The sequence below is a fragment of the Podarcis bocagei genome, assembly GCF_964188305.1.
Source record: "Podarcis bocagei genome assembly, chromosome: 3".
Lineage (NCBI taxonomy): Eukaryota > Metazoa > Chordata > Lepidosauria > Squamata > Lacertidae > Podarcis > Podarcis bocagei.
The window spans coordinates 26,770,645-26,786,380 of record NC_138127.1 but is presented as its reverse complement, the minus strand read 5'-3'; the positions used below and the strand labels follow the sequence as shown (position 1 = coordinate 26,786,380).

The window sequence follows — 15,736 nt, the reverse complement described above, 5'->3', positions numbered from 1 at the left end:
TTTGAAAGTGGAATGAACAGGAGATTGTGGGTTCTCTTGGAGATTTTTGAGCAGAGGCTGCGTGGCCACCTGTCATGGGTGGTTTAGTTGAGATTCCTGCATTGGGTCCCTTCCAAGTCTACGATTCTGTGAGGGTGAACCTCAGCTCCCAGGATTCTTTGGCAGAGGCTGTGTCTATTGAAGCTGTATGAATGTGTTTTAACTGTATGGTGTAGATATGGCCTTACTCTCAGGTTGCAGCCTTACTTGGCTTTTTGTACCTTGCTCCAGGAGCCTCAGAACGGCACCCATTGCCCGCCACATTGAATTGATCCTCACAGCAACCCTGTGAGGCCGAGAGAAAGCTGGCACTCGCAGGCATATGACTAACCCCCAGACAACCGGCCAAGGTTCATATCTGAGCAAGAACATTAGCCCATGATCAGGGTTTGCTGATCATACTCTTTCCACAGTATCAGGCGCTAGCATTCACTGAGGGTGAAAGCTAAAGCTAAAGGGATCCCTGACCATTAGGTCCAGTTGTGGCTGACTTTGGGGTTGTGGCGCTCATCTTGCTTTATTTGCTGAGGGAGCCGGTGTACAGCTTCCGGGTCATGTGTCCAGCATGCCTAAGCCGCTTCTGGCGAACCAGAGCAGCACACGGAAACGCTGTTTACCTTCCCACCGGAGCGGTATCTATTTATCTACTTGCACTGATGTGCTATCAAACTGCTAGGTTGGCAGGAGCAGGGACCGAGCAACGGGAGCTCACCCCGTCGCAGGGATTTGAACTGCCAACCTTCTGATTGGCAAGTCCTAGGCTCTGTGGTTTAACCCACAGCGCCACCTGCGTCCCAAGGAGGCTGAAAGAGCCCTGCCTTAAACAATGGCCACTCCTGCTGCTGCTGCTTCACAGTGGCCACAAGCTTCATCTTCATGTGGGGGTGGGGATTTTTTTTTGCCCGAGGGCCGCATTCCCCTTCTAAACAGCCTTCCTCCACCCCAGCAGGCAAGAAGCATTATCAAAAGGATGCTTTCTAGGGAGGCGTAGACACTCAAGGAAGTTGCAGAGCAGGGCCTGAGGAGAAGGGAGGTGACAGAGAAGAATAGTCCTGAGGGCCAGATAGACTCAAATGCCAAAGAAACTAAATCTATGTTGTTCTGCGTATAATATGAGTCTGATTGCCATGTGTTTTTACATACCTGTTGCACAGTAATATATTATTTTCTATTAATTATGTTTTCATCTTTATTCGGTCTGCAGACTTTGTGGTTTGTGTGCAATCTGGGGGTGTTATACACTTCACCCTGTCGCCATCTGTTCTGAAGTCTTCAGTCTCTCTGGATCCAGCACTCCCAGCCTCCTCACCTGGGAATACCTACTGTTGCTCTCCCTTGCATTTTAATGTTTCTCCAGTGGTAAAGGAGCACCTGAGCTTCAAAAGACAGCAAAGGATCCAGGAGTACCCCCAAGCTATGGACCTTCAGAGGGAGTGTAACCACATCAAGAGCAGGCAGTTTCCCATCCATCCAGTCTAGGGAATCGCCCACTAACTCTGCCTCTCTCTTACCTGGATTGAGCTTCAGTTTGTTGGCTTTTTGTTTCAGGGGTTTGCAACTAGTACCTCCCAACCCTCCCCCCACAGGCTGTTGCTTGGGTTGCCTGCCTCCTCCCCCCCCCCCCATTCCACCCCTCTGCTATAGGCTTCTTTGTCATCCCCAAGTAGCCAAAGTGGAAATTTATATCTTAATCAGCTTGCTCAGGAGGTCTATTTCTGCTGCCTGCGAGCTTCTGAAAGATGATTTGGCCATTCATTCATAGTGATCCAGTTATGCCATTTCATAACAGGGTTACAAAACAATTTTATTGACCAATCTTAAGGCTGTGCAATTGGCAGTTTACTGTTCAAGAAGCACGCTTGAGGAGTTAGCTGGTTGTATGCTGACTGGCAACCGACTGAGCTATCCCCCCACCCCACCCTGTTCTGGTGGCGACCTTTAATTTTGATCTGCCCATCTGTACTGACAGGCTGGATTCCCGGTTACACAGAAGCCTGTTAATGCTGCTCTGGCAGGATCCTGGCCCACTGATAGTACATTTCCGTACTAAGGGCCTTTTGTGGCTGACACAGAACTGACGCCGGGGAACATCTGCACTGGCAGATTGGGGCCACAGCCTTTGTGGACTGCATTACTCTACTCTTTTCAGGTCCCATAGGAACAAATGAGAACTAAGTTGCAAAAGGCAGCACTCCAGAGAGGAGTGACCAGATGCAGTTTAAAGCAGGGGAGGAAGCAGATCAGGATCAATTGGTAGATCTCTGGATGAGTTGTATTATGCCAGCCAGGATTTCTCACTCCCAATCATAAGAGCAATGTGCCTTATCCCAACTTCTAAATTAGGCTGCTAGAATAAGATGTACGCTTATAATGATATAGACAGGTCATCCTAGTGCAGCCATCGCTAACCTGGTGCCTTACAAATTTTGCACACTGCAACTCCCATAAGCCCCTGCTGGCTGGGGCTGTTGGGAGTTGTAGTCCAGAGGATGCCAGCAAAAGTGGTACTGGGTGTAGAGTTTCAGGGGGCACTGCAGGAGGTGCTGCAGCTATTATGTAAAATTGAAGGTGAGAGGTGTGCGCACCAAATTTTGGTGTTGTACAGGGCGCCGCTGAAATTTGAGACCCCAAGGTCTGCCACTGATGCCAGATGGGTGCAATGCAGAAGGGAACTTGCTTTACCACCTGAGCCACCATTATGTATCAGGCTCCGACCCCCACACCCACTTTTTTACACCTGCCTCCAGTTGGTGGACTTGGGGGTTCTAAAAACAGAAGCAAAGTGCCCCCCACAAGCCTGAAGACTTTCCACCTGTGCTTAGAGCACAGGGCTCCAATAGTTGTGCAAAGGAAGGAATTTAGGCAGGTATGCTTTTTCTCCCCATGGTATACCAAGCAGGACTTGCTGAGATTTCCTCTTCTAGATTTCCATTGAGCAATAATTTTCTTTCTATCTGGTTCCAGGGTCCTCTCAGGCTGTCACTATTTTGGGGTGGGATTCAAGCACGAACTGGCAAATTCAGGTTGCACAGTTGAAGCTTATTTGGAGCTCTTGTGCAACAAAGCTACTTCTTCAAAAGACTGGAGTTTTAGAGATGTGGAAAGTGACATGGAAGGGAAAATGCTGAATGAATGAATGAAAGTGTGAGGTAACACTTGCGTTTACACTGTCTCATCTAGCCTTTCTGCAAACAAATCAGAATGAATGCTCATTAAATACACAGCTTCATCTAATATCCCAAATCAGTGTTCAATAAGCAGCTTGTTTGGAAGGGCTCACAATATGTCAATTAAGTTTGTTTCTTTTACAGAAATTGAGTGGAAGAGGGTCAACTATAAAGGAAACACAAATGTACTTTGAAAGTAGCACAGGGGTATGATTCTGAGTCAAAACTGTTTCAGAAATCCGCTGCAATTTGGAACACTGCTGCTCTTAAGAAAAAGGACTGTGTTATTTCATTTAAAATGCAATGAACAATTTCTATAAGATTTTTTTTTAAAAAAGAATAATTCTGTTGTATTCTTATAATTTGTAGACTTATAATTTGTTTTCCTGATGCCTCTTTACCTGAGCATTTCTGTGTTTTATGTGAACTCTCACACAGTGTGAAAGCCACTTCTGGAAATCTAGTGGAATTTAGTGAAAGGCTAGCATTCATTTCTGTTTTAATTATTTCCAGGAAAAAAATCTGTTTGCAACCCCATTAACTTGGAAAATTGTAGAAATTTTGCATTGTAATTCCATGTGCTGAAACTTGGGGAACTACAGTATTCTGGCATACAGTTATTTCCCACCATTTAAAATTTAGCATGACATGTTGGTATAGGGATCAAAAAGCCCACTGTGGGAAGTGGATTTTGGAATTTGGATTGAGCCCTCAAAGTCCCAAGCCAGACAATGCAAAACCCCTGAAAAATAAGCTCTGGGTGCCAGTGCTATTTGTTAGTACTAAAACCCAACCTAGCGCTGCTACTGCTGCATTAGCAAGGAAAGAGGAGCAGAACAGCCATTTGTCTGCTACCAGCACCAATAGCACACAAACTTCACTAGTCAGCTGTCCAAAGGAGGAAACTGCAGAAAGACAATTCATAGCATCCAACAAAGACTCTTTGCATCAAGAAGCCAGAGAGCATGATGTGTATATTTTTCCTTCAATTTTTAAAAACTTGAATATATTTGCTCGTCCTCTGCCGATCGGTGGCCTTAGATATCTATCTTCCTGGTCCACTAATGAGAGAATAGTAAATGATTCAGTAGGTATCTGAACTAGCTTAACAAATGTCAATATATGCTATAAAAATAGAAAACTATTTCCCAAGTATTTAATGGGGCTTGCAGTATTTACTATGAATAACTTAATTCTGCTGTACATAAATAGAATATCTACTGATTTAACTGCATCTTTGTTTACTGTATAAGTTTGAATAACCGTAGAATATCAGGGATGGCTCATCCAACTATAATTTACTTTATAGTGAGTCATTATTTACTCCGTGACATGATAGGGTACAAAAATAAATTTCAGATGTAATATTAAAAGGTGCCTTTTAAATGTAATGTAATTATCCTCAAACTGTTGCATTCATCTAAATGATACTGTATAAAACAGTTATAACTGGGTCAAAGCTAATAGACCTGAATCTCTTGCCTTGTTAAAGGTAAACATTAAACAGAAAGCAGCAATAATTGACACACTCATTTCCCATATAGTTTTATTTGAAAGAAATGAAGAACACACATTTCAGCCAAAGCCGAGCACTTTAAGTCCCATCGTGTAGCTGTCTTACTTCAGATCTTTGCAGTTTACAGGGAGGGCTTCTGATATTCCCTAGATAGATATCTACAAAAAGCCTTGAGGGAATTTTGTTAGTTCCATAAAACCATTTTGGTTTCCCTAAAACTTCCTTCAAATATTTTGTGTGTGGCAGAACAACCTATTTTGCTTTTTTTTTTAAAAGAAAAAGGTGGTGTTTTGGCTGGATGGGTGGGGAGTCTGGTGACATTGTACAAGGGCCTCATTCCTATCTAGGTGACCTTGTGGTGGGTGGGGAGATGTGCCAGTGAGGGGCAGAGCAACAAATGTCAGTTTTTCTTCTTTATCATTTGCTGGTTTCTACATCCACACCCACACAGCTTTCTGCCCTCCATCCAGGCAAACAACAGGCATTACCAGAGTTCAGGGACACATCACATCCACAAACCTTCAAGGAGGGTGGGAAGCAGGGCTAGTAAGGGATGTGGCTGGGGAGGAGATCTGGCCTGAGGAGAGGCTAGATTGAGAAGCCAGAGAGATAGGGTGGGCACTTTTGGACCCTGGGCTTGAGGTTCCCCACTCCTGCTATTGCAAAAGTGAATCAAATAAACAGCAAATAGTCTGCACTTTGTAACTGTAATAAGGTAATCATAATAAGAGAGACTTGGGCCCCACATTTAAAACAGTGTCACGACTTCATGCCTTTCACCCCAAAGAATCCTGGGAGCTGTAGTTTGTTAAGTGTGCTCAGAGTTGTCAGGAAACCCCTATTCCGCTCCCAGTACTACAATTCTTCGAGTTCCCTTGGATTGATTGTTGAATCACTCTGGGAATGATAGCTCTGAAAGGAGCTCTGGGAATAGGAGTCTCCAAATAATTCTCAGTGCCCTTTAACAAACTAGATTCCTCGGCATTCTTTGAGGGAAGCCCAAACCGTTTAAAGTGGTGTGATACGGCTTGCCTTGTCTAGTGCAGATGGGCTCTCAGAATGCTAGAGGGTTCTAGTCAGCATGTCTGTTAAGGCACTTGTTTTATTCTGCTGCGTTTAGGAACACGGGGTTAAACTGGACTATTTGTCAGGACTGTTTGTCTCTTGACTGACCAAGGTCTTCCATATCTTTTCCCATCCTATCCTGTGAAACAAAACTGCCAGGGATTAGAACCAGGGATTTCCTATGTGCAAAAGCATGTGCTCTGCCCCTGAGCTACTACTACAGTTCCTGCCCCAGTTTTTGAAGTCCCAAACGTCTTTTTTCAAATCCTGTGTTGCTCTTTCAAGTTCCATATAGGGACAAAGTGCTTCATCAACTGTTTGAAAGGCTAGTGCCAGCCAGCTCCACCAGTGCCTCAAAACATCTTGTCTCCGAGCTCCTTGAAGATAGCCTTTTGTGTTCATTTCGGAACATTAAACTACCAGATTTATTTTTATCTCACTTTGGGGCCTGTCTATTTCTAACATAAAGCCTGCAATTACGATTTATTTGTGAGGTCTCTCTCATTTTTCCTTCTTATTTCTTTCTCTCTTATAAGGCATGACTGCAGGGAACAAGCAGGTGTATGCTTTTTAATTTATTTTAAATGAGTGAACTTTTAAACCTCTGTATGCTGTCTTTACTGAGTATAACAGAAATGGAAGTTTTCTGATAGTGTAACTGCTCAGATTAACATTTTGTGACCTCCAAAAGTGATGTACTCCATCAGAGGGCCAGCAATAAGGACTGTGGCCGCTGGCACACTCTCCATAAGCTGAATCACAGGCAGAATATGCTCCATAATTTCCTTTACTGCAATGTGGACGGTAAGAGAGTTTTTGGTAGGGCAGTTTTTTTTACCCACCTCAACTTTTCTCTATGATTTCCTTATATGCAGGGACATTCCTTAAAGGACTCAGGGCCACAGGCCTGCAATGCAAATTTACACCTGCTAATTTAAATGCACACAGGGCACTTTTCAGAGGTGGAATAAATGAACTCTGACTCTTATATATTATTTGTAATATAATGTATGTAATTTCAGTATGTTCATATGTTTCAAACCTTTGTATCTTTTACCCTATATTTTGAGAAGGTTTATGTTCATCCATTTTAAATGTTTGATTTTAGCAGTATTGTGTACATTTTGTATTGTTTTATGGATTAAGTGCTATATAAATCTGGTTAAAGTAAATAAGTAAACAAAATTTTTAATGTTCTTAGGCTGCTTTTCTAGGCAAATGCCCATTCACATTGGTTTGCTATCAAAAACAAAAGATAGATAAAAAGAACAATACAAGAATAAAAGTACAGTCGTACCTTGGTTCTCAAACGGAGTCTGTTCCGGAAGTCTGCTCGACTTCCAAAACGTTCAGAAACCAAGGAAGCCGCAGAAGCCGCGTCGGATGTTCAGCTTCCAAAAAATAGTTCGCAAACCGGAACACTCATTTCCAGGTTTGCGGTGTTCGGGAGCCAAAACGTTCGAGAACTAAGCTGTTCGAAAACCAAGGCACGACTGTACAATAATGCAAATAATACAGATCTTTTAGAACTTGGAACTACAAGTTGGCAATACTACACATTATTATTATTATTATTATTATTATTATTATTATTATTATTATTATTATTATTATTATTATTATTAAAACTATTTGGAGCTTACCGGTAATTCTTTGCAACAGTCTCATGCCATCAGGAGTGACTCAGAACAATGTGGTGCCACTTTGGGACCAAATAGACCAGCACAACCATCATGATAGAAAAGAAATTGGAAAAGCATCTCTTTCCTGAGCTACTTTAATGAAAGGTACAAGCACCCCACAGCAGACACTAAGGTCCAAACCTTCTCCTGACAAAATTGGTTCATGTAGTTCAGTATTAAATACACTGAAAGGCAGCGGCTCTGCTCTTTGGGGTTTCAAACCTGAGTGTTTTCTCAGACCTACCTAGAGATGCTAGGGATCAAACGTCAGGCTTTTTGCATGCAAAGCCTGCGCTCTACCTCTAAATGATGGCTCCAAGGGTAAACTAAGAATCTATATGCATTGGTACCAAAATGCAAGGGGCCACTGTAGGTGGGAGAGAAGGGCTGTCTGTGGCTCATTACCTCCACATATGGGTTTGCATTCTTTGCTCTTTTTAAATATAGCATGTTTGCAAAGACCATTTATCATGCCCACACTAATTAAGCCATTTTTTTAAAGCTCCATCTCTAACGGCAGCCTGTTGTTCCATGTGCTGAAGCAGCGTTGCTAACGAGCTGACCTCCTGAATTTAGTTCTGCCGATTCCTTAATTCTGAATGGCCTTGCTTCTTGGCTTACCTGTGCAAAAGTGCCAAAGGGATTTTTCTAAAACCCCTTTCTACTGCAGCTACCTCCTATGCCCCAAACAATCCGGGAAATGAGATTGAATGCTCTTGCTGAAAAATCTTTTTCATTGGGCAAATGAGGTAGAGGCAAGGAATTAAAGTAATTGATAAAAGAACATTTCACTGAAATGAAGAAAATACTTTAATGCATGACACATTCTACTTGCATCTGGGGAACCTTGTAAGAGTGGGAGGTTTTTGCCTTTTATTCTGTGGACTGGAGAGCTCAAGAAATCACAGAGGACTGAATGATGGCAATCATAAATCAGAAGCATTTCCCCCCAGATTCCTCTGAAGTATTGGTAATTAAAGCTTTAACACTGGCTCTGTTAAAATCATCATCATCTTATACTGGCATCTAGTTATTCAAACCATTATTCCAGCTTCGATCTGCTCTAGATAATGTGATGACATACCTACCTATATGTACAAATGTTGATCTAGGTGATTAAAGGAATCAACCCATAATCTTGAATCACATAAGTGTTTCACAGTATTGTTATACTGATGACAAAGTTTGTTTCTCTCTTTGTATGTTATGCAAATACACACACCCTGATTCTCAGCTGGGGATGAGTGTTAGTAATAATACCAATATTAAGCAATTATATACCACTTTAGAGTATATGTACAGTGTTTCATGCTATCTCAGTTTTTCACACAACAGTCCCTCCTTGTATATACTATTATTATCCCCATATGGCAGATGTTTGTGACGAAGTATAAAAGCTGTGTAAAACCTGTGATCATTACGGTTCCCATTACTTTATGGGACTGACCTTTACTGCAGTAAAGTCAAATTTTAAAAAAGAGTATTGTTCTTGCTTGAATATTGTCTGTGTTTTTATTCAATAAATTCTCTACCTGGGGACAAAATTAGAGAGTGACATAGGTCAACTCCCATGACATTATTGTTTGTAGTCAATTGCTATTACAATGTAACTCTCAGAAACAAGATAATCAAAGACGTTTGTTCAGCAGATACTTTTTCCACAAATACAATTTGTTAAAAACTTAAAACTGCAGAGTTTCCCCAAACTATTTAAATAATAATAAATCCCCTTGGCAGTTTCAGATTAAAACAATTAGTCTGTAACTTACTGCTAGAACAAATAATAGTTCCCTGTTGGTAACAGACTTGCCTATACTGACCAGCAGCCATTTAATTTTGAAGTCGTCTGACTGACCACCTAGAAAATTCTGAAATGAATAGAAGACTCTATCCTTACGTGAGATGTACAAAAGGCAATACCACAATGTTTTGTTTTGTTTTTATCTTGCCTGATCTGCATATACGAAGATGGTTATTTGTTAGCTTATTAAAAGCATTTAGCGGTCAGTTATTTCTGTGGGCATAAAGTTGAAGCTGAGTGAATACGTTTAACAGGGAGGGGCAGGATTAAAATTCTCACAGGTGAGCAGCCTTTTTATAGTCAGATTTAATCTTAATACAGTCAGATTTAATCTTAACACTCTGTCACTTTTGTGCTGCTTAGTCAACTTCACTGCTGGTCACGTGAGACCTTGGCATCTTTCAGGATGATATGATTGGAAGGTGACCCAAGGTTGTCAGCATTATGAGATCTTATCTACCTGAAGAAGGCAATAGCCATGAAACCAAAACAAAGGAGAAACCATGGCATGTTTTGGAAAATCAGTGCTGCTGTGTGTCACAGTTGCCTTGTGTGAAGAACTGCTGATCAAGCAAGGGTCCCTGTTACATAAATCTCATTCCTGCTTGATTTTGGTAATTCATAGTCTTAGGGCCACATTAAGAATGGCATTAATGCTAAAGATGGGAAAGTCCATCTCCTGGTTCAGTTCCTGATCAATATAAAGTGTATAGAGAATAATTTCCTGTCTCCTCACACTCCTTCCTGCAACCTGCTGCCTAGTTAGCTCTGTTCTGCTTAGGCAAAGAGCACAATATGTACTGCCCCAGACTGGTAACTCTGAACTTTATTCCAACCTCCGGATATGCTTGTGAATTTGTAACTTCTATTTCACAACTAGATGGGCTGAAGGGTGTTAGGAGACTATTTTAACAATGTTAGTGACTTTGATTGCTTTGTTAATACAATTGCAATTTTTAAACTAATGACATTACCATGATTTACTCTTATTATTAAACCATACATATATTATTTTCTACTATATTGTTTTAAGTTGCTTTATTTCATGCAGATGTCATATTTATCTATTATATTTGCTTGCTGCCAACTTAAATAAAATATCAAGGCAGTATATAACAGTATATACAATAAAACATATAGACTACAACAAATTAAAATAATAATTAAAATGACCGGCTGATCAAGAAAGTTTGGACAACTGCATTGGTCTGTCAGCATAAAAAGATATCCGAGCAATACTTGAAAGTCATCAGCGAGGATACTAATATCATTATTGTCTCAAAGCATTTTACACCAGTAAAATGACTGATCTCATTTCAGTTACAATTCTGAGTCTGTGGTTTTTATTGCCGGTCATAATTCATTCCATCTCACTGGGCCAATTATTGTTGTTATGTTGGCCAGATATTGATATAGTATGCACTAGTGTTAACTGGATCCCTGAATTAACAAAAGTAATTCCCACTCTCCCAGACCTCTCCATATTCCTGTTAAGATGATAATGATTTTCTTTATTCCCCTTCCCACTGGGCAGCTTATAGCATACTGAAAACATAGAGCATTACAAACCTTTTGATACAGGGTTGCCTTCAGTTGTGCAATTCTTTATCTCCTTGACATCCAACATCTTTATCAAGGAGATAAAGAATTGCACAACTGAAGGCAACTCCTTCAGGATGTCTTCATGCAATATCTGCGTAGTTATCAATCTATTGTGTAGGATTCAGAGGATCTTTTCTCAAGCTAATGCTTCTATTGTGTGGATATATCACATTACCCAACCCTCAATCTCTAATATTTTGTGACAGGGGAAATTGAGATGCTTTCATCCTTTCAAGCTAGCTCAGCAAGTATGGTTGCAGAGAAGTGGTTAAGTGGCAAACATTGCAACGTTAGCATGAGTATGGTGCTAACAGGAAAGGCCACTTTTTTCAATATATGCTGGAATGGCAAATTAAATGTGTTCATAAATTTATTACTGTATTTCACTGGGTTTTTTGTGGTTTTTTTTGCTATAGCATCTAACTTTAGTTCTGCACCAAAAAGTGGAAAACAGGTACTTTTAATAAGCATTTTTAACAATTCCAAACACACTGGTGTGTTTCATCAATGGTGAATTTGAGGACCTATATCTCAATAGTGACATCTAGTGGGGAAAATTTTTTTCCCTTACCAATTGCTTGAGCATCTGTGAATATCGTTCCTTACCTTATTGGCCTTGAAAACTCTGATTAACCCCATTTTTAAACATAAACAACAGTGGGATTTCTTGGCTGGAGGCTGGGCCTCTTCTGATCCAAAAGATGACAGGGAATTAGAAATTAAAAATAATAAAAATGCTGGAGGCTGAATGATCATATATGCAGGTGTGGCAGATACCGTCACTGACAGGTATGAAATTTGAACAACAAAATGAACAGTATTTATTTACTTAGGAAAACAAGACATCAAACCTGCCCTTTTCTATTAACATAAACAAATCTAGATTGATTTAGCTTTAATCAACAGCATTGGCCAAAATTAATAGGCTTTATTGAAGGAAGTGATGTACATGCATGGGACTGAACCAAGTCTGCCACTATAGCTTTGATTTTAATATCACATCAATTGGCACTGCTGAAAAGATAAGCTGAGTAAGATGAATCCGTTCACACATTCGCCTGCAAAGTCATCAAGCAATGAGGACCTGAGGGATTCTTCCAGTTGTGCATTAACCTAAAATGCACTTCTGTTTGCCAGTAATGTGGTCTATGGCATGAACCGAGTTGCTCTGTGCATGTCTTTCAGTATATAAAAACAAAAATAATTATCACCCCAGTGGTTTTCGCCATGGCTTGATATCTATCGTACTATATATATTTTTAACCTTGAACAAAGATTACCGAAATAGCTGAAACAGGCCTTTTAAAGCCATTGGAAAAGCGCCTCTGATGCAATGCTATACATTTTTCAGATCTATTTTCACAGTCTGTTCTCCACCCCAGTACTAATTCTGACCTCAGAAACACTCCCCATCTACTAATTTTTTGTCAGCCTTTCCAAAAGCTCTTGCAGGGGCTCAACACCAAAAGCTTGAGGGTGTGGTCGCTGTGTGCCACCAACGATTTCCTTCTACAAATGCAGTCCGCATTTTGCAGGAGTCATGTTCCCCCCCAAGAAGGTCACCAAAGAAGTCCGGTTAAAATTAGCAGAGAGCTTATAGTTCCTAAGGTTAGCCTTCCTGGTTTCCTTCGAGCTAGTGGAAGTTTGCAATCCTCTCTCTGCACCTTGATCTGAACCCGGGTGTGTGTGTGTCTTACTCCTGAAGGGACATAAGACAGGAGGGGTCGCGGTGCGCAGTTTTCCTGAGGCGACACCCATTGAAACAAGAAGGGGCGGCTTTGCATCAAACGGCGAAAGTGGTTCACTAGATCCCAAGCCTGAAGAGCAAGTCCCCTTTTGACAGACCCCGCACCTGAGCAAACACGCACAGGGTTGCGCTCTCTCCGAACTGCTGCTTCGCCCGGGGCAGTTTAAAGCTATTTAAAGGGGCTTGGCTTCGGGGGAAACAGCCGCTGCACGCTTCGCTGGCAACCCGAACGGTTGCGGCGGCGGTGACTCGGCGAGGGAAGCCGTCCCTCAGCCCTTCCCCTTCTGGGGTGGGGGGCTCTTCGCCCTCCCTCCTGCCCGGAGAGGGCCTATTGCGCGTCAGCCCCTTACAGCTTCTGGCTCCAGAGAGCCAGCCGGAGCGTTGGCTCACGCCGACCAATAGGCGCTCGCGATACTCAGCGCTTCGCCCAATCGTGCGCTCCTTTGCTCCGCTGTCCTCAACCTGCCCTGTTCCGTCTCCTCCTGTGAGGGGTTTGCAGCCGTGGCCGATTCCTTCCCTGGCTGCCTTGGGCTCCGCTCTCTCCCCTCCGCCGTCAGTCGCCCTGGCTCGGCCCGGAGCCCTTCGGAGACACTGAGGATGAGCTTGCGCGGCCCCCAGCGCGTGTCCTCTTGCGACCGTCCCAGCCCATTCATCTAGCGACTGGTGAGGGGGGAGGTGCTGCGCAGGGGGGGGGGGAAGACTCTCCTGTGGGGGGGGGGAGAGGGCGGCGGCGGGAGGGAAGGCAGGCATGAAATAACGTTCCGACCTCGTCTCCCAGCCTCCCACCTCCCCACCTCCGACCCTCGCCCAGGCAGTGGCCTGGGGTGTTCTAGCAGCTGCATGGCAGGCAGGAATTCCACAGGTGCAGGCGGCTCCAGGATGGGCAGGCGTTGAACGGAAGAGCTGCACCGATTGCATTTCTCCTCGCCATGCAGTTGTCCCCCCCCCCCCCAGACTGCAGAAGCTCTGCCAGAAAAATAAAAGATGGCAATCTTCGGAAGGAGGTGTGGGGTGGGACACACACACACTTAAGGAAAACTGAAGCTGGGCAACTGTATTTTTATATAGGGGAAAAGAGTCCCTCGTCTCTCTCTCTCTCTCTCTCTCTCTCTCTCTCTCTCTCCACTTCCCCCCAGAAGAATTTGTATATGGAAATACATTTTCTGGATGCTTCTACACCTAGTTTGCAGGATTGACTTTCAGGGCCACTACTGTGCCCTGTGGTTCCTTAACATTTTGCTAATAGGACTTGTAATTTGAACTCCGCTGCAAAACTCCACTGGGCAGTGTTGCTTTCATTGGTTCCAAGGGCAACATGCTGAGGGCCGTTTTGCATGACGGTTTATTTCTGACAGATAATGCTGAGGACACCTTCCCCTTGAATGTTTACACTGTCTAGGTCAGGGACGCCTTGCTCTCCTTACTTTGATTGTGGGATAACTTATTGCGAACACTGTCGCAGAGCAGGTCATCTCTGTTTAATGGAATGTACAGCTTAGAAAGAAAAGTACTGACAATACAGTGAGCAAAAGGAATCTAATATTCTTGGTTGTATAGGCAGAGTTCAGACCTCTAAATCTTGATTGTGTACATCAATCACTCTGAAATGTTCACAAGATGCCCCAAGTCTGTTAATGAATTATGACATCTTATTGTTTTATTTTGTATTGTTTTAATATTGCATTGATAATCAATTTTTATGAAATTGGACCTTGAATTAGACCTGCAATCAGTTGGAGAATAAAAGTTATACATGTCCAACTTGCTGCTCACATCAATACATTGACTGCAGCATCCTGCAGCAGGTCCACATCAAGTACATTACAATGGTCTATTCTGGAAGCTGACGGAGAATGGATACCTGAAGCCATACTATCCCTGTTCAGAAAAGCCTGCTGTAATTGGTGCACCAACTAAAGCTGGACATAAGCACTCTTAGCCATTAAAGTCACTTGGGACACAAATGTCCATAATGGTTCTAGAAGCGACCTGCAAACTACAAACCTGCTCTTCCAGGGGGAGTGCAACTGCATCTAGAGCAGGGTATTGATATCAATAGGGTTCTCCACTTCCCTAACAAATGCCATTAACCAGGTGACCAAGGCAGTTTTGATTGCAAAACCAGGACTGAATGCAGATTTAAATGGGTCTAGTTCAGTGGTTCCCAACCCTTTTTTGGCCATGCCTCACCTAAGCATCTCTAAAATCCTGATTCCCCGCCCCCCATGACATATAATTCTTATTCAAAAAGTGAACTCCTATTCACGTGGAGGAAGCCTAAAAGGCCATTAACTGTTGATAACTCATTCTCAAATTGTCCCCCTTAAAAATCAAATTGCCCCCCTGTGGGGTGTGTGCCCCACGTTGGGAACCACAGGTCTAGATATACTGTTTCATCTAAGCATGTATCCCACTAACACCTTATCTATCACCTTGCCCAAGTAGTGATGGGGGTGGTAGTGATTACATGCAAATTTGGAGACAATGACATCAAACCAGCGTTTTTCTGTATCCCCCTTCACACCTTGTCTATTTCCTCTTGAGCCATTTTCAACTGCTCCTTACAATGGCCTTCCCCCAAACCTTGTGCACTCCATGCATGGTGGACTCCATCTCTCAGTTCCTGCCAGTTTAGCCAGTAGAAATGATGAGAATTGTAATTCACAATGTCTTGAGAGTAGCAGCTCAGCTGTAGTGGTGGTTTCAGAGCAGTGATTTAAAAATAACTCCTTGGGAATGAAGACATTGTGCTGATTTTTGGAAGTCTCCTTTTTATTGAACTTGAATATTCAAAGGACTAAAGGCAAAACCTTAGCTACTTGATTATTCCCTAGTCAAAAGCCTAAAAGCATGAGAAGAAAGGAGTAGAGAATTTAATATTGTAAGCATGTCCAATCCAAGATTCTACTTCTTCCAAGTTGGCAACTCAACTGAGCAAACAATCTGAAGGAAGCATAACATAAGCCATATAAGCAAGTGCACTAATAACTACTGAGAATTCAGCCTTAAGGAAACATAGGATGCTGCCCTATACTGAGTGAAACCATAGGTCTTTCTGGCTCAGAATTGCCCACACTGACTGGCAGCAACTTTACAGGTTTTCAAATGGCAGCCTCT

The 15,736-nt window shown here is 42.6% G+C and overlaps 1 protein-coding gene and 1 long non-coding RNA gene across 2 annotated transcripts in view; one reads left to right on the top strand and one right to left on the bottom strand.

Annotated features, from left to right (window-relative positions):
• Positions 1-11,785: 11,785 nt before the first annotated feature.
• LOC308583446 lies at positions 11,786-12,960 on the bottom strand. The gene is made up of 2 exons (XR_014006225.1): positions 12,737-12,960; positions 11,786-12,050 (listed from the first exon to the last, which is right to left on the bottom strand). It is a non-coding gene; the product is annotated as an uncharacterized lncRNA (long non-coding RNA).
• Positions 12,961-13,105: 145 nt separating this feature from the next.
• The window catches only part of IBTK (inhibitor of Bruton tyrosine kinase), a 53,747-nt gene continuing 51,116 nt past the window's right edge, over positions 13,106-15,736 (top strand). Inside the window, exon 1 of the mRNA XM_081187326.1 lies at positions 13,106-13,282. The gene's annotated coding sequence lies outside the window, so the exon portion shown is untranslated. The remainder of the gene's footprint in view (positions 13,283-15,736) is intronic.